The sequence below is a fragment of the Gossypium arboreum genome, chromosome 2, assembly GCF_025698485.1.
Source record: "Gossypium arboreum isolate Shixiya-1 chromosome 2, ASM2569848v2, whole genome shotgun sequence".
Taxonomy (NCBI): Eukaryota; Viridiplantae; Streptophyta; class Magnoliopsida; order Malvales; family Malvaceae; genus Gossypium; species Gossypium arboreum.
This window is the reverse complement of record NC_069071.1, coordinates 59,805,991-59,830,365: the sequence shown is the minus strand read 5'-3', so window position 1 is coordinate 59,830,365 and position 24,375 is coordinate 59,805,991. Positions and strand designations below refer to the sequence as shown.

The following is a 24,375-nucleotide window of genomic DNA, read 5'->3' as shown; positions in this document are numbered from 1 at the left end:
GGCTTGGGATGAATTCCTTCATATTGTATTAAGCCTTGGAATAGTGGCTAATGTTTATTATTGATATATGTGCAAATGATGATATTTTCATGAATGAAATAATGTCTTGCGTGGCTGATTATACCTTGTATTTTTGAATGGATGTTGTTTTATTATGTTTTAGGGTGGCAAAGGGCTTGGTAGATAGCCATATATTGTCCACACAGGTAGACACACAGACGTGTGTCTAGGCCGTGTACCCCATGGGCGTGCTGTCCGGGCGTGTTTCCCCTGCATATAAAATTTGCAAGTCAGTATGCATGGTTGTAAACACACGGGCAGAGACACGGCCGTGTGTCTCGACCATGTGAAGGGCACAGTCTAGCACACGGGTGTGTGCCATGGCTGTGTGGCCCTTAAGAATTGCTGACGTCAGAAACAGAATGTCCCGGTTTTTACACACAGACTAGGACACGGACGTGTCATGGTCGTGTGAAGGACATGGGCCATGGACACGGATGCATGTCAGGCTGTGCAAAAATCCCTGTATGTTTGAATTGGGAATTAATTCCACATGGGTAAAGGACACAAGCATGTCCCTAAACGCTTAGGCCGTGTGAACTACACGGGCCATCAGCATGACCATGTTGATATGGTCACACGGGCGTGTTGCCTTTCTCACACGGGCGTGTGCCCCTATGTCAAGTGTTATTTTTCAAAGTTATTTAAATAGCCCAAATGGTTTCAAAGGAATGTTATGAGCCTCGTAGGCCCACATTAAGGAGTTTATGGTGAAGTTTGGAAAAGTTTTAATTTGACCAATTCTTAGTGACTCGGAGAACGTGTGAATGTATGTGTTCAAGTTAGGTAACGCCTCGTATTTCATCCCAGCGTAGGGTACGGGTGTGGGGTGCTACATTTAGTGGTATCAGAGCATGGTTTAGTCATTTCTAGGACTAATCCAACGTGAGTATGAGTCTAACTGTAATGTCATAACTGTATATTGTAGTGTGACGACTCCTAACGATTATAAATTATGTTTTCATATAGTAAATGGATCTTGATATAGTTACGGCGAATGATGTAGAGAGTAATGTGCCGGCTCTCGCTGAAAGGACCATGCCAATAGAAAGTGGGCCAGTGACAATGAGTCAGAGCAAAGGGCTAGAGAAGCTTACCTCCATATGATGGACGCGTGGTACTCAAAGTTTGTTCATGCGAATCCAAACACTCCACCTCCCCCACCTCCTCCGATTCCTCCGTATGCCCCTATAGCTCCTAAAGGAATGGACGTGATTAGGAGAGAGAAGCCTTCAGTAGACAAGAATCAAAAATAAAGGGTCGAGGAATTTTGGGCTAACGTAGATGATGACCCCGGAAGGACGAGTTTTGGTTGGAAAATACCATCAGGGTATTCGATGAATTATCGTGGATGCCAGAGAAGTGTATGAAGTGTGTAGTGTAACTCCTATGAGATTCAACTTACCAATGGTGGAATACTCTTGTGTCAGTCGTACCAAGAGAGCGAATAACATGGGAATTCTTTCAGGAAGAGTTCCGAAAGAAATATATTAGCCAGAGGTTTATAGACCAGAAAAAGCAAGAGTTTTTAGAGTTGAAACAAGGCCGTAGAATGGTCACTGAATACGAGCGTGATTTTGTAAGACTCAGTAAGTATGCGCGAGAGTGTGTATCTACAGAAGCCATCATGTGCAAGAGGTTTGAAGATGGTTTGAACGAAGACATTCATTTATTAGTTGGCATCTTAGAGATAAGGGAATTTGTAGTGCTCGTGGAGAGAGCATGTAAGGCCGAAGAATTGGCCAAAGAGAAGACAAAAGCTGACATCAAGTCCCGAGACTCAATGAAAAGATAGATAGGGAAATCACAATATACCTTATCTAAGAGATCGAAAGAGGATTCCCAAATAGAAACAAGAACCAGTGGAACACGGCTTCTAGAGCTCAAACCACTTCTATTGCCAGTGTTGGTAGTGCTCGGCCAAATAGACTAGAGTGTTCACAATGTGGTAGGCATCATGTCAGTGAGTGTCAAGGAAATGAGAGAGGTTGTTTTAAATGTGGGTCATTGGACCATTTTATCCGTAACTGTCCCGAGTTGGATGAGGAAGAGAAAAAGCCAGAGATGAGGGCGAGTAGTCCTCCCTCGAGGGGTAGACCATAAAAGAACCTGGTAGTGGGGCTAGCAGTAGAGGTGCCCCTAGAGATTAAACCATGAGGTTCGAGGTTCGTGCACTTGCAAGGACTTATGCTATACATGTTCGTGAAGAGGCAGAGTCTCCCGATGTGATCATGGGTACCTTTTCTATCCATGATATATCTATCATTGCTTTAATTTTCATATAGAGGTCATTGTTTTCTGACTAACTTGATGTTATTGTCGTTTAATGATTTTGATGTAATCCTAGGGATGGATTGGCTAACTTCTCATAGTGTTGTAGTGGATTGTTGGAGAAAAGTTATTGAGTTGAAATGTGAAGACGAGAATGTTCTTCGGATTGGACTAGATGAATCAGATAACTTGTCTATAATAATATTGTCTTTAACTGCTGAGAAGTATTTAAGGAAGGGATATGAGGCTTATCTCACTTTTGTGTTGAATACTCAAGTGTCTGAGTCAAAGATTGAATTAGTACCAGTGGTTTGTGAGTTTATAGATGTGTTTTCAGAAGAGTTTCCCGGATTACCTCCAACCAGAGAAGTCGAGTTTGGTATCGAGTTAGTACCTGGCACGGCTCCTATATCGATTGCCCCGTATAGGATGGCACCAATGGAATTAAAGGAGTTAAAAGTACAACTACAAGAGTTAACGGATAAAGGCTTTGCGAGACCCAATTTTTCGCCTTGCAGTGCTCCCGTGTTGTTCGTAAAGAAAAAGGATGGATCGATAAGATTGTGCATGGATTACCGACACTCAACAAGGTACTGTCAAGAACAAGTACCCCTTGCCAAGGATCGATGATCTGTTTGATCAATTGAAAGGAGCCACCGTGTTTTCCAAGATTGACCTGAGGTCAGGATATTATCAGTTAAGGGTTAAAGAGCAAGATGTACCGAAAACTATGTTTCAGATGAGATATGGGCATTATGAGTTTCTCGCCATGCCCTTTGGCTAAACGAATTCCCCAGCAGTATTTATTAACTTAATGAACCGTGTTTTCTGACCATATTTAGGTAAATTCATCGTCATTTTTATCGACGACATATGGATTTATTCATGTGATGAAAGCGAGCACGCGGAGCATTTGAGAACAGTTCTGCAAACCTTGAGAGATAAGCAGCTTTATGCCAAGTTCAGTAAGAGCAAATTTTGGCTACAAGAAGTAGGATTCTTAGGACACATACTGTTGGGGGACGGAATTAGAGTTGATCCGAGTAAGATCTCGGCCATTGTTGAGTGGAAACTGCCGAGGAATGTGACAGAGGTTCGAAGCTTTTTGGGTTTAGCTGGGTACTACAGAAGATTCGTGAATGGATTCTCTATGATAGCTACACCGATGATAAGGTTTTTCCAAAGGGATGTCAAGTTTGAATGGACAGAGAAGTGCCAACAGAGTTTTGAGAAATTAAAGATTTTGTTGACCAAAGCTCCAGTTTTAGTGCAACCGGAACCGAGAAAGGAGTTTGTGGTGTATAGTAATGCATCCTTGAACGGGTTAGGATGTGTGCTCATGCAAGAAGGCAAGGTTAGGATGTGAGCTCATGTAAGAAGGCAAGGTTATATCCTATGCCTCGAGACAGCTAAAGCTACACGAGAGAAATTAACCGACCCACAATCTGGAGCTAGTGGCTATAGTATACGTATTAAAGATTTGGAGACACCATTTTTATGGTGAGAGATGTCGAGTATTCACTGACCATAAGAGCTTAAAGTATTTGATGACTCAAAAAGGGTTGAATTTACGGTAACGAAGGTGGTTAGAGTTGATAAAAGATTATGAGTTGATTATCTACTACCATCTGAGAAAGGTAAACGTAGTCGCTGATGCATTGAGTGGAAAATCCTTATTTACTTTGAGAGCAATGAATGCCCAATTGGTCTTGTCAGAGGATGGTTCGATTCTAACATAGTTAAAGGCTAACCAATGCTTCATCAAGAAATTTGTGAAGCTCGAAAATAACGATGGTGAATTGCAAGCCAAGAGAACTCAGTGCGAGTTGGGGTTGAATTAGACTTTCGAATTGATACCGATGGGTGTATAATGTTCAAAGATAGATTTTGTGTACCCAAGGACAATGAGCTTATTCAGAGATTTTACGAGAGGCACATAGTGGTTGTTTTTCTATCCATCTGGGTAGTGTGAAAATGTACAATGACTTAAAGAAAATGTACTGGTGGTCGGGAATGAAAAAAGACGTTTCAGAGTTCGTTTCTAAGTGTCTTGTGTGTCAGCAAGTGAAGGCTGAACACCAAGTACCGTCGGGTCTACTTTAGCCTATCACGGTCCCCAAGTGGAAGTGGGATCGAATTACTATGGATTTTGTGACGAGTTTGCCAATAACCCTAAAGAAAAAGGATGTTGTCTGGGTTGTTGTGGATAGGCTAACAAATTCGGCACATTTTATACCAGTACGTACCGACTACTCCCTTGAAAAACTGGTTGACTTGTACGTTTGTGAGATTGTGAGACTTCAAGGAGTGCCTCTGTCGATTATTTCAGATAGAGACCCAAGGTTTACCTCGAGGTTTTGGAAGAAGTTACAAGAGGCATTGGGAACTAGACTGAATTTTAGCACGGCATTTCACCTGTAAACTGACAGTCAGTCAGAAAGAGTGATTCAGATTTTAGAAGACATGTTGCGGTGTTGTGTTCTCAAGTTTCAAGGTAGTTGAGAAAGGTACTTACCATTGGTTGAATTCGCCTACAAAAATAGTTATCATTCAAGTGTGAAGATGGCGCCCTATGAGGCTTTGTATGGGCGTAAGTGCCGAACGCCTTTATATTGGACCGATCTGAGAGAGAATCAGATTCATAGGGTCAACTTAGTCAGAGAGACTAAAGAAAAGGTTAAAGTGATTTGTGATTGTATAAAAGCCACATCAGATAGATAGAAATCCTATGCGGATTTGAAATGGAAAGAGATCGAATTTCAAGTAGATGATCGAGTGTTTTTGAAAGTATCCCCTTGGAGGAAAGTCCTCGGATTTGGTAGAAGAGGCAAGTTTAGTCCTCATTTCATAGGACCTTATGAGGTTACCGAGAGAGTAGGGCCTATGGCCTATCGATTTCCTTTTCCATCCGAATTGGAAAAGATTCACAACGTGTTCCATGTGTCCATGTTGCGTCGATAAATATCAGACCCTTCGCATGTGATTGCGCCATCAGAGGTTGAGATTCATTCGGACATGACTCATAGCGAAGAGCAGGTCAGGATTTTGACTCGAGGAGTTAAATAGTTGAGAAATAACACTATAGCACTTGTAAAGTCTTATGGCATAGACATGGGGTCAAGGAAGCCACATGGGAACCTGAGGAGACTATGAGAGACCAATACCCAAACTTATTCACCGGTAAGATTTTTGAGGACGAAAATCCCTAAGGGGGAGAATTGTAACAGCCTGATTTTGGCCTAGTCGAAATAGTGGGTTCGAAACAACTAACCTGAGGTTAGAGAAATTATTTTTAATATTATTATATGGGTTATAGCATGATTATGAAGGTGCATAAAAATTTTGGTGAATTAATTTTAACGATTGCATGCTTAATTGAGAAAAATGACTAAATCGCATAAAGTACAAAAGTCCTATTTTGATAGCTAAGTGTGTTAAATTGTCATGAATCATAAATTGGGGCTCTTTAAAGGGAAAATAGACCCTTATTATAGAGGTGGCTGGCCATAGGGGGACAAAATGAGGCATATTGACTAGGTTAGATGGGTTTTGCTGACTAAATGAGATAAAAATAAAATTGAATAAAGAGATAGTGATATTTTATTTTCTCTCATCTTCTTCCCACTGTTTATATCAGCAAAAAAGGAGTTTTTAAGCTTCAAAAATTTCAGCCACTCTCTATTCTCATAGATCAAGAAATTCAAAATCCGAACATAGACCGAAAGAAAGCCAACCAAGTAGCCTCGACCGACAAGTCACCATATTTTGTAATTCGAGGTAAGATGTAGTTATTTTATATGCTGAACTGATATAGCATGAAATGCTTGTTTGTGGAAATGAGAATGCATGATGATAATTAAGATAGTAGAATTCCCATTTAAACCATAAGAAATAAATCGGATATTCATGCCATGACATATGGGTTATTGTGAGCTAGTATAAGACATGTCTGGGACATGCATCGGCCACATTATGAGAGCCAGTGTAAGACCATGTCTGGGACATGGCATTGGCATTGAGATGAGAGCTAGTGTAAGACATGTCTAGGACATGCATCAGCCTCGTGAAGTAAGTCAGTGTAAGACATGTCTGGGATATACATCAGCTATGAGATGTGTCAATGTAAGACCATGTCTGGGACATGGCATCGGCACGGACATGCGAGAGCTAGTGTAAGACCATGCCTAGGACATGGCATCGGCCTCGATGATAATAGTCAGTGTAAGACCATGTCTGGGACATGGCATCGGCCTCGATGACAATAGTCAGTGTAAGACCATTTCTGGGACATGGCGTCAGTATTCTACCCCATGTTTGAGGCTTACTGAATATCTAGTATTGTTCCGAATGATTCAATGGTGAGAGTTTCAATTTAAGTTAATGAGAAAAGTATAACCTTGTTGTGAGTGGTACAGGTACCTATTTAGTATGTATGAGATGTAAGCTCAATATATACTATATGATTTGTATTGGATAGTGTGACAGCCCAAAATTGACCCTAGTCGGGAGGTGGTTTCGGGACCACAAAACCGAGGCATAAAATAATTTAAAATTTATTTTGATGCCTATGATATGTGTTAATTTGTGTGTGACATTTTTGATGTTTCGATTTAGTGTTATAAATGTGAATTTCACTAGAAAGGACCTAGTAGTGAACTTTGAAAGTATGATGGGGAAATGTGTGATGACTAGTTGATCATGCATGCAAAAATAAGGGATTTGCATGTCAAATTTCCCCCAACATGAAGTGGCCGCCATGGCAAGAGGATGGGCAAAACATGTCATGAAACATGTTTTGTTGGTGCATTAGGGTGAAATAATAAAATAAAGAGCATGGGCAAAGAAAGAAAAAAAATGGTCTCATCCATGCTTCCCCCTTGGCCGTGAGTTGAGAGAAAGGAAAAGAAAAACTTTGGTTCATCCATTCTCATTTTCTTTGGGCTGAAAATTCTAAGAAGGAAGGAAATTTTGCTCCATTTTTAGTTTAGAAGAGATCTAGAAGGAGATTTGGCTATACTTGCATCAAGATTAAGGTATGTTGAGGTTGTGTCATGAGATTCATGCTTGTTTTGGTTGCTAACTTGATGTGCATGTTAGCCATGGTTCAAATCCTTGCTATGCCATGAAAAATGGTATTTGGCCAAGGTTGATATTGTGTTAAAGCCATTGCATGCTAAATGTGAAGCTTGTTGATGATGCATGTAATGATGGATTGACTACTCTTGAAATTTCTTTTTAGTATTCTTGAGTAGGACATTGAATTCTTTGTTTAACCATGACCGAAGTTGAAAGAGTATGGTTGTGATGTATTCGCCATGGTGCATTCATGAGCATGATTTATGCTTGTTACTTGATTGGTAAAATTTGTGTTTGGATGGGTATGAACCCCTTGAGATTCGGCCTTGCACCTATATGTGTATACATGTTTGCACATGATGTATTGGCATGACATATATACTATTTCAAGGTATATATTTGCTTGTGATGATGTTTCAGTTATGAAGTACATGAGAGATGTGTATTGAGCTACAATATGTAATGCGTTAGTTAGTAAAATGCATGCTGTTTTGTGTGGTATTAAGTGCATAATTGGCCTCAACATGGACATGCATATTCGCCACATGAGGGGAAATGGTGTGCATGCATTCGGTTAGAGGCAAGCATATTGATGCCTATTCTTGGCTTAGAAAATTCGCTAAGAGGAATATTAACTAATGTGTTGAGTTCGATTCGTGATTTCGTACATATGCGACTTTGATGCCTAATGAGCATATATATTGGCTAGGTATCTTGAATTCTCTTCGATGCTCAAATGATAAAACCAATTTATTTGTTAAATTAAGCTCAAGAGCAAAGGGAGCTAAATCCGATAAGGGAAGGAAAAGTCGTCGAATAGCCGTTGAAATCGTTCGACCACGCCCGAGGTAAGTTTTCGAGTATCGAACTTAGATTTTGATTCGATTGAATGAAGTAATAAGCAATCGAATTTGTGCCTTTGTATGTGGCCATTGAGCCGAAATGATATTTTGCTAAGTGAATTGTGCATAAAAGTTGTGTTATGAAATTGAAACAAAGATGTGTATGAATGTTCGAGTGATATCCGGCTAAGCCCGAAGGCAATTGTGCAATTGTGATATCCGGGCTAAGCCCAAGGCAATTGTGCGAAGTTATGATATCCGGCTAAGCCCAAGGCAATTGTGCAAATTGTGATATCCGGTTAAGTCCCAAGGCCTTTGTGCGGGTTACCATAACCGGGCTATGTCCCAAGGCGTTTGAACGAGTAGCTATATCCGGATAAACTCCAAGGTATGTGATTCGAGAACTTTGAACTTGCTGGAAAATTTTCAGTTAATGCACTTGTGAAATTCCCAACAACAAGGTATGTTTTGTGTGTGCTTTGCACACTATGAGTAAGTGCGTATGAATATTCGCTCTAATGATAAATGAGCTATCGGCATTAACTAGGCCGTTATTTGTGTATGAATATAAGAGTTGGGATTGTGAAGTAAGCATGTCTTTGAGAAATTGTGCATATGAATTATTGTTTAGCTACTTGAATGCTATGCTTTGGTTGTGTGTATATTATGGCTCAAACTTACTAAGCATAAATTGCTTACTCCGTTTCTTTGTTTCTCTGCTTATAGATTTTGCTCGTTAGCGATCGGATTCGGGATCATAGAAGTTGAAGTCAACCACACTATCAAAGCCCTTTTGGTACTCCTTTAGTTGAGTTTTGGATATGGCATGTATAGGACCACCCTCGGTTGTTTTAAGTACTTTGTGATGTATATGTGTGCGCCATGCAAAATGGTTCGTAAAAGTGGAGTATGGAATTTGACCATATGTGGTTTGTAATTTTATTTGGTTTCATGATGTGATTATGGTTTGAATGAGAGTGTTGGTCACATGATCAGCCATTGGAATGGCTAAATATGATCATATGTGGACCTAAGTATGACTAGACTATAGTTGGTCCATGGGAACTACAATATAGGTAAAGCCTACCTTAAAAACAGAGGCTGCCAGCTGCAGTGACGTGGATGTGAAAAATCACCAAAATTTGTAGGAATGGTGTTAAATAGTGAATAAATTATGTGATCGAACCTTGACGAGTCTATTTTCATATGAAAGTAACGAAATGATCATATGAACAGTATACTGAGAGATATTAAAGTTCTCGTGAGACAGGGCCAGAACGGTTTCTGGGTCCCCTGTCGCGACTTTGAAAATTTACCATAAATTATCCAGAATGAATTAGAAGTCATGCATTATATTTCCAGATTCCTTTTTCAGTCTAGTTTCATTAGAAACAAACGGCATCAGTATTGAAACCCTGTACAGAGAGATATTCAAGTTGTAACGCGCGAAGGTCAGTGTAGTCGACCCCTGTAACATGGGTGACTTTAACTAATAAACTGTACCAATTGGCCCGACCAAAAATTCTAGAAAAAAATCCAGGGATGGATATATGAGTCTAAATTCAGGGAAAATTTACGGAATCAGTTTCCGAGTTCTGTAACTCGAGATATGCTTTTTAAGGCAACAGTGACGCAGTTTTCCAGCTTGCCTGGGAATGTCAAGTTGGTCGGTGCTATAAGTGGTTTTGGCTTGTTAACCCCTCGTGTCCGACACCGGCAACGGTCTCGGGTTCGGGGTGTTACAGATAGTGATGAATAAGTTGTGCTTATGCCTTCTTTTGTATTATGAGCATGTTGATGAATGGTAGAGTTGTTGTTATATTTAATTGCATGCAACTTACTAAACTTTATACTTACTCCCTCTCCTTTCCATTTTCTTATAATGCCGCCTAATTTGCTCAAGGTTCATCAGACGTCGGAAGCATCGATCACACTATCAACCGAAGCACTTGGTATAGTTGGTTTTACTATTTGAAATATGGCATGTATAGGGCTTAGACTTTTGATGTTTATGTCATGTTAAATTGGAAAAATATGTTGTCTTGGGATGAATTCCTTCATTTTGTATTAAGCGTTGGAATAGTGGCTAATGTTCATTATTGATATATGCAAATGATGATATTTTCATGAATGAGATAATGCCTTGTGTGGCTAATTATACCTTGTATTTTTGAATGGATGTTGTTATATTGTGTTTCAGGGTGGCAAAGGGCTTGTTAGATAGCCCTATATTATCCACACGGGTAGAACCAAGGGCATGTGTCTAGGCCGTGTGTGACACATGGCCAACCCCATGGGCGTGTTGTCCAGTCGTGTGTCCCCTACATTTAAAATTTTCAAGTCAGTACGCATGGTAGTAAACACACGGTGTGTCTTAGCTGTATGAAGGGCACGGTCTAGCACACAGGTGTCTGCATGGCCGTGTAGCCCTTAAGAATTGCTGACGTCAGAAACAGAATGTCTAGGTTTTTTTCACATGGTTTAGGACACGGGCGTGTCATGGATGTGTGAGTGACATGAGCCATGGACACGGGCGTGTCTCAGGCCGTGTGAAAACCCCTGTAAGTTCAAATTGGGAATTAATTCCACATGGATAAAGGACACCAGTGTGTCCCTAAATGCTTAAACCGTGTGAACCACAACGGCTATCAGCACGACCATGTTGATATGGTCACACGGGCGTGTGCCCCTGTGTCAAGTGTTATTTTTCAAAGTTCTTTAAATGACCCAAATGGTTTCAAAGGAATGTTGTGAGCCTCGTAGGCCCATATTAAGGAGTTTATGGTGAATTTTGGAAAAGTTTTAAATTTGACCAATTCTTGGTGACTCGGATAACGTGTGAATGTATGTGTTCAAGTTAGGTAACGCCTCGTATTCCGTCTCGGCGTAGGGTACGGGTATGGGGTGCTACACTTACACTGGCTCATCCATCAAGTCGATGCCATGTCCCAGACATGGTCTTACACTGACTCTCACATATCAGTGCCAATGCCATGTCCCAAACATGGTCTTACACTGACACATTTTGTAGCCAATGCATGTCCCGAACATGTCTTACACTGGCTTACATCTCGAGGCCAATGCATGTCCCAAACATGTCTTGTGACATCCCTAAATTGACCCTAGTCGAAAAGTGGTTTCGGGACCACTAAACCGAGTCATAATAATAATTAACCATCATAATTGATGCTCATTATATGTATATATGCATGTGTGAAAATTTCATGTTTGGATTTTGTTAATTGTAAGTGAATTTTTATCAAATAGGACTTATGTGAGAAAATTTAGAAATGTGCTAGTCAAATGTAAGGTGGCCTATTAATACATGTGGGAAAGTGTTGTCCTTGCATGTCAAATTAGCCAAAATGAAGCATGATGGCCGGCCATACTATGGGTGGAAACATGTCTCCAACATGTTAGACTAGTGATGCATGTAGGAAACAATAAATTAAGAAAGTTAGCATTAAAGAAATGGAAAAAGAAAATGATGATAACAAAAAAAGTGTGGATGCTTCCCCCTTGCGGTACATGAGAGAAACAAAACAAAGAAAGAAAGAAAAAAAATGTTCATTCTCTCATTTTCTCCTTGCTTGGCCGAATGTACTAAGAAGAAAGGGGGAAGCTTGAGAAAATCAGCCATGGGAGTTTGCTAGACTAAGGTATTTTGATGTTATCCATGAGATTTATGCATGTTTTAGTTGATAGTTTGAGTTCCACCTAACCCATGGTCTAAACCTTTACCATGAAATGGGGATGATATTCGCCATGGGTGTTGTCTTCTTGGTATCATTGATGTTTGATGTTTGATGTTGTGGTGGTGAGGCATGAAGATGAGTTAAGGTTCAACTAAGGTGGATTTGTGGATGTTATTTGCATGCTAAAGGTAAAGCTTGTAATGATGCATGGTATGGTGTTGTATGGCATTTGGCCATGGTAGGGAATAAAAGGAAACTATGTTCGTTGTTCATGTCATTTGAATGAGAAGTGCTAGTAAGGTGAAGTACAAATGTTAGTGTTTGATTTACTAGTGTATATATGCATACTAGCCTAGTTGTGAACTTGAATCAAATTGGTGTTAAGTCGATACAAGCGACCTTACTTGTTGAATGTATCAAGTGTGGAAATCAGCCTTAACATGAATGTGTATGTTCGGCCACATGAACGAATACATATGTTGATGTGTATATTCGGCCTTAGGTAGCCTATTGAGGGCCTTAGCTTTTCCTTGATGCTTGAATGAATTGTATTGAATTGCTTGATGTAATATAAAATGTGCATGACCAATGTGTATCCAAGCAAAAGGGTGGCCATATGACCATTTAAACTCCTTGTCATATTCGCCATAAGCTAGCATAATGAGGTTTTAATAAGTTAAATTTGTGTGAACTAGCTCAAGAACTCAAAGGATCAAAGTTGGACAAGGGAAAGACAAAGTAATTGAATAGCCATTGAAAACGCATGCGACAACATCCGAGGTAAGTCATTAAGCATATATTTGGTATTGATTTAAATGATCATAATATATATGCAATTGTGTTTAATGAATTGATGTGTAAATGAAAATGTATGTGTATGGAATGATGCCATTGTTGAATGTATAAAGGCAGCAAAATGCATAAGGTATTGGTCACGGCACTAAGTGTGCGGGTATAAATGGACACGGTGACAAGATTGGCACTAAGTGTGCGGGTTTAAAATTGTACAGCACTAAGTGTGCGAGTTTGATTCTATAGCACTAAGTGTGCGAGCTGAAAATATATAGCACTAACTGTGCGGATTCACTATATGCTCTTGTATTACAATTGGCACTGAGTGTGCGACATTATCGAGTTAATCCCGGACAGCGAATCGGGTAAGTACCTTGAGCTCATGACGAATAGGCAATATGTTCATGCTCGGGTTGAGCTTGGTAAGCTTTAAATCTATGTGATGATTGCAATTGTGTGATTGTGGTGAAAATGAGTTAGTGTGTGAAAATGCCTCAAATATCTTATCGTATAAATATGAAATGTGGATGTATGGCTTGGTATGAGATTGAACCGAAAGGTCCGAGGAATTATGGTATAGTTCGATATGGATGAAGTACCTAGCCTTGTTTCATTGTTTCACTTTGTGATGAATTTAGCTAATGGATAATTGTAAAGTGCTTATGACTTACTGAGTTATAAACTCACTCGGTGTTTTCTTGTCACCCATTTTAGGTCTCTTGGACTCGTATTGTTGCGTGCTCGGAACCGTCGTTGAAGTCATCACACCGCTGAAATATTTTGGTATTGTCTTCGTTGTTGAAGAACATTTGGCATGTATAGGCTATTATATTTTGTTGAACTGTGGGTTGTAAACTTTAAGCCATGTGAAAATGGCCTACGTGGTCGCCGAGTGGGATGCTAGAACCTATAGCCACGAGTCTTAGAAACTTTAATTTTGATAAGGTGGCCATAATTTGTGTCATGTTTGATGGATGATTAAGGCCAAGGAAAGATTCATGAAATTGGCATAGTCTACTGCAGTAACTGTTGCGGACAGCAGCAGTGAGGTGAGATGAAAAATCACTAAAAATAGTAGAAGTAGAATTAAATAGTGAATAAATTATTAAATTGAACCTTGATGAATCTAGTTTAATATGGATGGAACGAAACGACCATATGAGCAGTATATTGAGAGATATTAAAGTTCTCGTGAGACAGGGCCAGAACGGTTTCTGGGTCCCCTGTCGTGACTTTGAAAATTTACTATAAATTATCCAGAAAGAATTAGAAGTCATGCCTTATATGTGAAGATTCCATTTTGAGTCTAGTTTCATTAGAAACAAACGGAACCAGTATTAAAGCCCTGTACAGAGAGATATCTAAGTTGTAACGCGCGAAGGTCAGAGCAGTCGATCCCTGTCACATGGGTGACTTTAACTAATAAACTGTACCAATTGGCCCAACCAAAAATTCTAAAAATAAATCCATGAATGGGTATATGAGTCTAAATTCAGGGAAAATTTACGAAACCAGTTTCCGAGTTTTGAAACTCGAGATATGATTTTTAAGGCGACGGTGACGCAGTTTTCTAGCCTGACTGGTAATGTCAAATTGGTTGGTATCTTGAGAGGATTTGGCGTTAACCCCTCGTGTCCGACATCGCGCCGGTCACGAAGTTAGGTGTTACAATTTTATTGTTATCAGAGCTGTGGTTTAGTCGGTTCTAGGACTACCATAGCGCGTGTGAGTCTAGCTATACATGCCAAATTGTTAGCGCTTAATAATGTGATGACTTCGACGGTTGGAATTTTTGTTTTGATTAGCAATGGAACCCGGGTAGAGAGACCCTTGGCGGATGACGTTGAAAATGTAGCGGCTGCTCCTGCGCAAGGGACACCGCCTGCTGAGCCTCAGTCATCCGCGAATAATCAAAATGAAGGCGAAACAAGCCTTCTTCACCATGATGAATGAGTGGGTCGCATAATATGCCCGAACCAACCCGGCTGTCCAACCATTCCCGAATTTAAATACTCCACCCCAAGAGCCCGTAATGCCTCCGATTCATCGATCCCGTGAGGCTGAGTAAACCACCGTGGACTTGATTAGGAAGCGTGGGGCCGAGGAGTTCAAGGCCATAGTTACCGATGATGCCGAAAAGGCCGAAGTTCGCTCGATAACACCATTAGAGTGTTAGATGAACTGTCATGCACACCGATGAATGTCTTAAGTGTGCTATATCCTTGTTGCGAGACTCACTTACTATTGGTGGAGGACTTTAATTTCCATAGTCCCAAATGAACGAGTTACTTGGGATTTCTTTCAATCCAATTTCAAAGAAATACATTAGTCAACGGTTCATCGATCAGAAGCGTAAGGAATTCTTGGAACTCAAGCAAGGCCGGATGACCGTATCTGAATACGAACATGAGTTCGTAAGACTTAGTCGGTATGCTCGGGAGTGTGTGGCTGATGAGGTTGCGATGTACAAAAGATTTGAAGAAGGATTGAATGAAGAGTTAAAGTTACTAGTGGGAATTTTGGAGATAAAGGAGTTCGTGACACTAGTCGAACGAGCCTGCAAGGCGGAAGAACTTGGAAAGGAGAAGAAGAAGGCTGAATTTGAAGCAAGAGATTACCGTAAAAGATCGACGAGTAAAGCTCCGTTCTCGGCTGTAAAGAGGTTCGTGGAGGACACCAAGAAGTCGAGGACGATCGGGAATTTCCATTAGAGCCCGACCATTGACGGACTCGAGCTACTTCAAGAGCTAGTGTGGGTAATAATCGTCAAGAGATACCGAAAGCCCCAATGTGGAAGACGACACCTAGGTGAATGTTGGGGTAAGTCATTAATAGGGCTGTTATGGATGCGGTTCAAGGACCACTTCATTAGAGATTGCACGGAGCTAGATGAGAGGAATAAGACGCAAGGTGCAAGACCTAGTGGAACGACGGCTGGAGGTAGGCCCCGAGAATCTCCGGAGGTAGGGGTGGTAATCGAGAGGAGCCTCTAATACGGCTGTCCGATCCGAGACCCGTGCTCTGCTAGTGCATATGCCATCCGCGCACGAGAGGAGGCATCCTCCCCGACGTTATCACGGTACTTTTACTCTCTTTGATACTATTGTGATTGCATTGATTGACCCGCTCTACTCACTCATATGTATGTGAAACCTTAGCATCCAAGAAGACTCTACCGTTGAGTCTATCGAGTTCGTAATTCGAGTGTCAAACCCTTTGGGTCAATACGTGCTCGTTGATAAAGTGTGCAAGAGATGCCCCTAATAATTCGAGAATCTGTTTTCCTACCGATCCGATGCTTCTACCATTTCATGAATTGATGTTATTCTTGGTATGGATTGGTGACCGTACATGATGCGTTGGTGGATGCAAAAGGAAAACCATTGATTTGAGGAGTGCAAATAATGAGGTAGTCCGAGTTGAGTCTATCGATTTAAAAGGAGCGCCAATGATAATATCTTCTATGACCGCCGGAGGTATGTGAAAAGGGTGTGAAACATACCTTGCGTATGTGTTTGGAAGTAAAGAGACGGAAAGGAAACTCAAATCGGTACCAGTGGTTTGTGAGTATTCAGATGTTTTTCCGAGGAGTTACCGGATTGCCACGGTTCGAGAAGTGGAATTCGCATCGGTTGTACCGGTACTATGCCGATTTCAATAGCCCCGTATCGTATGGCATTAACGGAATTAAAGGAATTGAAGGTTCAATTGCAAGAATTGACGGATAGAGGTTTCGCTCGACCAAGTTTTTCTCCATGAGGCGACTTTGTATTGTTTGTGAAGAAGAAGGACGGAACCATGAGGTTGTGCATCGACTATCGTCAACTCAATAAAGTGACGATAAAGAATAAATATCCATTGCCACGAATTGACGATTTGTTTGATCAATTAAAGGAGCCTCGGTGTTTTCAAAGATAGATTTGAGGTCGGGTACTATCGGTTGAGGGTCCGAGAATAGGACATACCCAAAACCGCTTTTAGAATGAGGTACGGTCACTACTGAATTCTTGGTGATGCCGTTTGGGCTCACTAATGCCCTGCGGTGTTTATGGATTTAATGAATAGAATTTTCAGCCATACTTGGATCGGTTCGTAGTTGTATTTATCGATGACATTTTGGTCTATTCGAGAGATGAAACCGAACATCTTGAACACCGAGGCTAGTGTTGTAAATCTTACGAGATAAGCGATTATACTGGAAAGTTCAAGAAATGTGAATTTTGGTTGAAAGAGGTTAGCTTTTTGGGGCACGTGGTGTCCGTGATCGGTGTCGTGGTGGACCCGAACAAAATTTCGCCATAGTCGATTGGAAACCACCAAGGAATGTTACCAAGTTAAGAGCTTTTTGGGGCTTGCGGTTATTACCGACGATTTGTAAAGGTTTCTCGACGATAGCCACGCCAATGACGGCTACTCCAAAAGGATGTTAAGTTCGAATGGACGGAGAAATGTCGAAAAGTTTCGATCAACTGAAAGCTTATTTGATGAAGCCCCAATTCTAGTGCAACCCGAATCGGGCAAAGAGTTTGTCATTTATAGTGACGCATCCCTACTTGGGTTGGGTTGCGATTGATGCAAGAAGGGCGAGTTGTGGCCTATGCGTCGAGACAATTAAAGCCACATGAGAAAAATTATCCGACCCATGATCTCGAATTGGTCGCCATCGATTCGCCTTAAAGATATGGCGACATTACTTATTTAGTGAGAAGTGCCATGTGTATTCGGATCACAAAAGTCTCAAATATTTGATGACCCAAAGAGACTTAAATCTGCGACAAAGGCGATGGCTCGAGTTGTTAAAAGATTATGAGCTCGTCATTGATTATCACTCGGGAAGGGTGATGTGGTTGCGGATGCCTTAAGCCGAAATCACCGTTTGCTTTATGGCGATGAATGTACACTTGTCTATCCTACCCGACAATGTGTTAGTAGTGAATTGAAAGCCAAACCATTATTGATACGTCAAATTCGTGAAGCTCGTAAAGTCGACGATGAGTTGGTTGCAAACGGATGAGTGTGTTCGAACAAGGACTCGGAATTTCAAATCGATGATGATGATTGTTTGAGGTTCGAAGTCGTCTGTGTGTTCCAAAGAATTGAACTTATTCCAATAATTTTGAACGAAGCCCATTGTAGCCGAATGGCAATCCACCCGGAGTACGAAGATGTACAACGATTTGAAACATCGGTTTTGGTGGCATGGTATGAAACGAGACATCTCGATTTTGTTTGAGATGTTTAATATGTCAACAAGTGAAAGCGGAACATCAAGTGCCTTCAGGATTACTTCAGCCGATCACGATACCCGAGTGGAAATGGGATCGAGTCACAATGGACTTTGTATCCGGACTGCCATTGTCAGTGAGTAAGAAGGATGCGATTTGGGTCGTTGTCGATAGACTGACTAAGTCGGCTCACTTTATCCCCGTATGTACGGATTTTTCAATGGACAAACTAGTCGAATTGTACGTTTCTCAGGTTGTGAGATTACACGGGGTGCCTATTTCCATCGTGTCGGATAGAGATCCGAGATTTACCTCGCGATTTTGGAAGAAGTTGCAAGAAACTTTGGGTACCAAGTTGCATTTCAAGACCGCCTTTCACCCCAAACCGATGGTCAATCCGAACGGATAATTCAAATACTCGAGGATATGTTGAGATGTTGTATCCTTGAGTTTAGTGGTTCATGGGAACAGTATCGCCTTTGATTGAATTCGCACAACAATAGCTTTCAATCAAGTATTAAGATGGCGCCTTACGAGGCTTTATACGGACGTAAATGCCGTACCCCATTATTCGGATGAACTTAGTGAAGGTAAATTCTTGAGGTTGATTTGGTTAAGGATGCCGAGCAAAGAGTTCGAGTAATTCGTGAAAGTTTGAAAGTCGCTCGGATCGCCAAAAGTCGATATCGGATTTGAAAAGAAAAGATATTGAATATCGGGTTGGAGACAAGGTCTTTCTCAAAGTTTCACCTTGGAAGAAGGTGCTTAGATTTGGTCGTAAGGGCAAATTGAGTCCGAGGTTCATCGGGCCATATGAAGTATCCGAACGAGTTGGGCGATCGATATCGATTAATTTTGCCCCCGAGCTCGAAAGGATTCACAACGTTTTCATGTCTCGATGCTTGACGATATAGGTCGATCCATCGCACGTAATTGCTCCATCCGAGATTGAGATTCACCTAATTTGAGCTATGAAGAGGAACGGTTCGCATTATGAGGCGTGAAGTAAAAGAGTTGCGCAATAGGAAAATCCCGTTAGTGAAGGTGTTGTGGCATAAACACGGAATGGAAGAAGCCACTTGGGAACTTGAGGACTCTATGAAAGAGCGATACCGAGCCTATTTATCGGTAAGATTTTCGGGACGAAAATTTCTTAAGTGGGGAGAGTTGTGACATCCCTAAATTGACCCTAGTCGGAAAGTGGTTTCGGGACCACTAAACCGAGTCATAATAATAATTAACCATCATAATTGATGCTCATTATATGTATATATGCATGTGTGAAAATTTCATGTTTGGATTTTGTTAATTGTAAGTGAATTTTTATCAAATAGGACTTATGTGAGAAAATTTAGAAATGTGCTAGGCAAATGTAAGGTGGCCTATTAATACATGTGGGAAAGTGTTGTCCTTGCATGTCAAATTAGCCAAAATGAAGCATGATGGCCGGCCATACTATGGGTGGAAACATGTCTCCAACATGTTAGACTAGTGATGCATGTAGGAAACAATAAATTAAGAAAGTTAGCATTAAAGAAATGGAAAAAGAAAATAATGATAACAAAAAAAAAGAGTGTGGATGCTTTCCCCCCCTGCATACATGAGAGAAACAAAACAAAGAAAGAAAGAAAAAAAATGTTCATTCTCTCATTTTCTCCTTGCTTGGCCGAATGTACTAAGAAGAAAGGGGGAAGCTTGAGAAAATCAGCCATGGGAGTTTGCTAGACTAAGGTATGTTGATGTTATCCATGAGATTTATGCATGTTTTAGTTGATAGTTTGAGTTCCACCTAACCCATGGTCTAAACCTTTACCATGAAATGGGGATGATATTCGCCATGGGTGTTGTCTTCTTGGTATCATTGATGTTTGATGTTTGATGTTGTGGTGGTGAGGCATGAAGATGAGTTAAGGTTCAACTAAGGTGGATTTGTGGATGTTATTTGCATGCTAAAGGTAAAGCTTGTAATGATGCATGGTATGGTGTTGTATGGCATTTGGCCATGGTAGGGAAAAGGAAACTATGTTCGTTGTTCATGTCATTTGAATGAGAAGTGCTAGTAAGGTGAAGTACAAATGTTAGTGTTTGATTTACTAGTGTATATATGCATACTAGCCTAGTTGTGAACTTGAATCAAATTGGTGTTAAGTCGATACAAGCGACCTTACTTGTTGAATGTATCAAGTGTGGAAATCGGCCTTAACATGAATGTGTATGTTCGGCCACATGAACGAATACATATGTTGATGTGTATATTCGGCCTTAGGTAGCCTATTGAGGGCCTTAGCTTTTCCTTGATGCTTGAATGAATTGTATTGAATTGCTTGATGTAATATAAAATGTGCATGACCAATGTGTATCCAAGCAAAAGGGTGGCCATATGACCATTTAAACTCCTTGTCATATTCGCCATAAGCTAGCATAATGAGGTTTTAATAAGTTAAATTTGTGTGAACTAGCTCAAGAACTCAAAGGATCAAAGTTGGACAAGGGAAAGACAAAGTAATTGAATAGCCATTGAAAAGCGTGCGACAACATCCGAGGTAAGTCATTAAGCATATATTTGGTATTGATTTAAATGATCATAATATATATGGAATTGTGTTTAATGAATTGATGTGTAAATGAAAATGTATGTGTATGGAATGATGCCATTGTTGAATGTATAAAGGCAGCAAAATGCATAAGGTATTGGTCACGGCACTAAGTGTGCGGGTATAAATGGACACGGTGACAAGATTGGCACTAAGTGTGCGGGTTTAAAATTGTACAGCACTAAGTGTGCGAGTTTGATTCTATAGCACTAAGTGTGCGAGCTGAAAATATATAGCACTAAGTGTGCAGATTCACTATATGCTCTTGTATTACAATTGGCACTGAGTGTGCGACATTATCGAGTTAATCCCGGACAGCGAATCGGGTAAGTACCTTGAGCTCATGACGAATAGGCAATATGTTCATGCTCGGGGTTGAGCTTGGTAAGCTTTAAATCTATGTGATGATTGCAATTGTGTGATTGTGGTGAAAATGAGTTAGTGTGTGAAAATGCCTCAAATATCTTATCGTATAAATATGAAATGTGGATGTATGGCTTGGTATGAGATTGAACCGAAAGGTCCGAGGAATTATGGTATAGTTCCGATATGGATGAAGTACCTAGCCTTGTTTCATTGTTTCACTTTGTGATGAATTTAGCTAATGGATAATTGTAAAGTGCTTATGACTTACTGAGTTATAAACTCACTCGGTGTTTTCTTGTCACCCATTTTAGGTCTCTTGGACTCGTATTGTTGCGTGCTCGGAACCGTCGTTGAAGTCATCACACCGGCTGAAATATTTTGGTATTGTCTTCGTTGTTGAAGAACATTTGGCATGTATAGGCTATTATATTTTGTTGAACTGTGGGTTGTAAACTTTAAGCCATGTGAAAATGGCCTATGTGGTCGTCGAGTGGGATGCTAGAACCTATAGCCACGAGTCTTAGAAACTTTAATTTTGATAAGGTGGCCATAATTTGTGTCATGTTTGATGGATGATTAAGGCCAAGGAAAGATTCATGAAATTGGCATAGTCTACTGCAGTAACTGTTGCGGACAGCAGCAGTGAGGTGAGATTGAAAAATCACTAAAAATATTAGAAGTAGAAATAAATAGTGAATAAATTATGAAATTTAACCTTGATGAATCTAGTTTAATATGGATGGAACGAAACGACCATATGAGCAGTATATTGAGAGATATTAAAGTTCTCGTGAGACAGGGCCAGAACGGTTTCTGGGTCCCCTTTCGTGACTTTGAAAATTTACTATAAATTATCCAGAAAGAATTAGAAGTCATGCCTTATATGTGCAGATTCCATTTTTAGTCTAGTTTCATTAGAAACAAACGGAACCAGTATTAATTCCCTGTACAGAGAGATATTCAAGTTTTAACGCGCGAAGGTCAGTGTAGTCGACTTCTGTAACATTGGTGACTTTAACTAATAAACTGTACCAATTGGCCCAACCAAAAATTCTAGAAATAAATCCATGGATAGATATATGAGTCTAAATTCAGGGAAAATTTACGGAATCAGTTTCCGAGTTTCAAAACTCGAGATATGATTTTTATAGCGACAGTGACGCAGTTTTCCAGCCTGTCTGGAAATGCCAAATTGGTTGGTACCTTGAGAAGATTTGGCCCATTAACCCCTCGTGTCCGACACCGGCGACGGTCACGGGTTCGGGGTGTTACATGTCTTACACTAGCTCTCGTCTCAATGCCGATGCCATGTCCCAGACATGATCATACACTGGCTCTCATAATGTGGCCGATGCATGTCCCAGGCATGTCTTACAATAGCACACAAATGACCCAAGTGTCATGGCATGAATAACCTATTTATTTCCTAAGGTTCAACGGGAGTTCTACTATCTCAATATTCATCATACATAATTATTTCCACAAATAAGCGATTTATGCCATTTAAAATTAAACATATATAATAACAATGTAGTTGTATTATTTACATACAACTTACCTCGGTATACAAAATGTAGGCGACTAGTCAGTTTTAGTCCGCTAGCTTTGCTTTTCCCCGGTCTAGGCCCGGATTTTGCTATTCTTGATCTATAATGATACAAATTCACAAATTTAACCATTTTAATGATCTAGGTACTCAACAATTTATAATTGGGAAAAATGACCATTTTGCCCTTATACTTTTGCAAAATGACCATTTTACCCCTAGTTCCGAAAATTGATTTTTATCAAATTTTCTCATAACCAAGCCTAGCCGAATACTTTTCATGCTAGGATCAGCCTACAATTCTCATTATTTCACACATTTATCACCTATTTTACAACTTATGCAAAATGGTCTTTAGTTAGGGTTTCCATGAAAACTACTTCACAAAAGTTGTTTATTTCACAACTATAACTCATATTCTTCCATAAAATTTCAGAAATAATCATGTCTACTATCATGGAAAAACCCTAGACTTTCAATCATTTTGCAAAATAGTCCCCTCGTTAGAAAGCTCATGCTACAAGGATCTCCAAAGTACAAAAATATTCAAGAAAAACCCTCAAATCACTTACTTGCAAAGACTTTAAGTTGCTGGAAATTTTTCAAGCTTCCATGGCCATTTTCTTGGAGAAAAATCAGTGAATAAGAAAGACAAAGATGAAAAAAAAAATTGACAACTTTTACTATTTATTTTATTTTATTTAATTTCAACACCTAATTCCACCAAATTTTTTACTTTTGACCACCTTTGTCTCCTATAGCCGGCCATGTTGTCCTAAAGGGTCTAATTGCCCTTTAAAAACCTCCAATTTAGGTTCTCTAGCTAATTGACACCCTTAGATGTCAAAATAGGACTTTTGCACTTTATGCGATTTAGTCCTTTTTCACAATTAAGCATGCAATCACTAAAATTACTTCACCAAATTTTTCATGCACTAATATAAACATGTTCTAAATTAAAATTAATAATAAAATAATTTCTTTGACTTCGGATTAGTTGTCCCGACATCACTGTTCCGACTAGACCCAAAATCAGGTTGTTACAGACCATCAATCCAAATTTTAGAAACAAGAGGGTGTCTCAAATCAACATAGATTTCCATTTTAGCGAAATGGCTACAAGAACCACTATCCATCTTGTAATCAATACGAATGACCTTTCCAGCCAACTCTTCTTGTACATTGCTCCTTATAATTTTGGAAGATGAGTTAAAGATTTGATATTATGGAGAAAATTATACGATGTCTTAGAATTTGGAGTCCATGGATACACAATTAAGTAATGATAAAACACCACCCGAAGACCCCTAGAAAACACCTCAGCATTGTAACACCCCTTACCCGTGTTCGATGCTAGAACAGGGTATGAGGCATTACCGGGCTTAAACACAAGAAAACATATATTTTCGAGTTATAAATTTTCATCCAAATTAAAACTTTTTGAAATCGAGCATAAATTCCCTAATACGAGCCTACATGACCCAAAACATGCTTTGGAAGCAGTTCGGGACTAAACCGAGAACTTTAGAAAATTTCACAACACTCAAAAAAATTTTCTTTTTTTAAGAGCCATACGCCCGTGTGGCTTGGGACACGCCCGTGCAGGCAGGCCGTATGGTCACACACGCCCGTGTCCCTACCCTATGTAACTCTCTGTTTGTCACCCAAGAACAAATTAAAGACACACAGCCAAGTCACACGCCCGTGTGCTAGACCATGTGGTCAATTTAAAAATTATGATTTTTCATAAAACAGGTGCAGACTTCACACACCAGGGCACACGCTCGTGCCTGAGGCCATGTCAAACATAGTTTTCTTTTTAATGGAATTTAGCGATACAATAACCTTTTTCGAGATACTTAAGTTGGATAGTCTAGGTTGGTTCAAAAGTGCCAAAATCTTACTTAA

At 40.1% G+C, this 24,375-nt stretch overlaps 1 long non-coding RNA gene across 1 annotated transcript in view; it reads left to right on the top strand.

Annotated features, from left to right (window-relative positions):
- Window positions 1-21,523, top strand: part of LOC128284031 (uncharacterized) — a 38,971-nt gene extending 17,448 nt beyond the window's left edge. The window contains exon 2 of the long non-coding RNA XR_008274331.1: window positions 21,233-21,523. This is a non-coding gene — a long non-coding RNA (uncharacterized LOC128284031). The remainder of the gene's footprint in view (window positions 1-21,232) is intronic.
- The last annotated feature ends 2,852 nt before the right edge of the window (window positions 21,524-24,375 follow it).